The sequence below is a fragment of the Aphanomyces invadans genome, assembly GCF_000520115.1.
Source record: "Aphanomyces invadans strain NJM9701 unplaced genomic scaffold supercont1.12, whole genome shotgun sequence".
Taxonomy (NCBI): domain Eukaryota; phylum Oomycota; class Saprolegniomycetes; order Saprolegniales; family Verrucalvaceae; genus Aphanomyces; species Aphanomyces invadans.
Genome location: NW_008580157.1, coordinates 1,192,691 through 1,194,423, shown reverse-complemented (window position 1 = coordinate 1,194,423; position 1,733 = coordinate 1,192,691).

Below are 1,733 nucleotides of genomic sequence, written 5' to 3'. Positions count from 1 at the left end.
TCTTCTTGTCGGCGTTGTTCTTGGACTCGAACCGCTTGGCCAAGTGCGAGTCGTAGCGGAGGCGAAAGAGTGTCGCAACACTCTCATCGCCCCACCGCACGGAGCGCTTGGTGTCGGAGGACGCCTTCTTGTCCTTGCGCTTGCTTGGCTTGGCCATCGTGGCAGCAGCATCTATGGCTTCGTATGAGATGTATGATATGTGTGTATGTGTTGCATTAACCTGCAACCAACTGTGCCGGTGGTTGGCCCTCGTTGTCGGACATGGCTGACGTGGTCGGACAAAAGCGTGCGAAAAGCAGGAATGACTGGTTACAGGCAGGGATGGAGAGTCCATGCTTTTCACGACACGAAAAGCAAGAAGTACATTCGGATTACGGATAATTGTAGCCAATCAAACTGATTTTGCAAAAGCAGGAATGGCGAAAAGCAGGAACAATTCGTTCGCAGACCAGGCTCTAAATTGCTGCGCGCGTCGCCTAAATTGAAGCAGCACAAAAATAGCCGTTTTTCTAGAGAACCATTCTGTACATGCACTTCATATGTCCTCATCAGGTCAGTGCTCACTCATGGTCGAGCTGAATGCAACAACGCGATCGTTGTTGTGCATGTCCAGGATGACGGAGAGAGCATGCGTTCGATTCTCGGCAGTCATTCTGACTGTGCTCCCAACAACATCGAGCAAGCATGGAGTGTGTTCGTTCGTGCCCTTCACCATCACAGCTTCCCAAGCCACGAACGTCTCGAATTCCAAAACGCAAACGGCAAGGTGTGCTGTGGCACCAGGCGCGAATGGCTGTGAGTGCATAAATGGAGCAGTCCACTAGATTTTCGCTTGGGTCGATGTGCCTGTCGTTCCATCTCTGGACAAATACAAGTTGTTAAGTGAGATCATCTTTCACTCCATTTCGTATTTTTACGTGAGCAGAATACGAACATGTGACGTCGTAAGTCAACGCCAACGGGCAGCTTTGAGCAATTTCTTTGCTTCTAGCAGCTACCAATGTGTCGCAGTACTTGAATTTCTCGCCCTTGTCTATATCTACCAGTTTGCTCGGTCTAAGTAGAATTTTGCTCATACGAACACAATTGATGACACATTGATGAGCACAATGACTCGCAACAAATCGAGTCTGCTCCTTTCTCAGGTCTTTCAAATCGCGCGCTTGTGATGCGACGTGGTTTGTGGAGCATCCCGAACCTCGTCTGGTGTAAGAGATCGTTGAAAGAAGATGATTAGTACCACAGCATAAAAGATTCGCGGTGTAGCGATCAGCGAATAGAATATCGTAGATGTCACGCGTCGATAAGAATCCAGCGTTACAAAAAGAATTGACATCATTGCATTATTGTACTTCACATACATATATCACATACATATATCAAGTACAAAAGCGACCGACAAAGATGTGGCTCCTTCAAGGATCGTAAAGATACGAGAGATGTGGAGTTGTTAGGAGCTCATAACTCGATCATACAGTATCTCATTCTACAATTTGCCTCGTCTCGCACAGTTCCAACATATCCCCGCTTCCTCCACCGCCGAGCAAGTGCTACATTTGCACATCTTGGCTTAAGAAAAATCTCTGGTTTCTTTTTGTCCCTTGGTGTCCCTACTGCCGACTGCCTTTCCGAGCGGTTGTGTGGTCGTGAACTTTGGCATCACGCAATTCCTCCATCGGTTGGGCTGGACTTAATCTCTTCGGAGTTGTTCCGCAATCGTCGTAAGGAGTAGA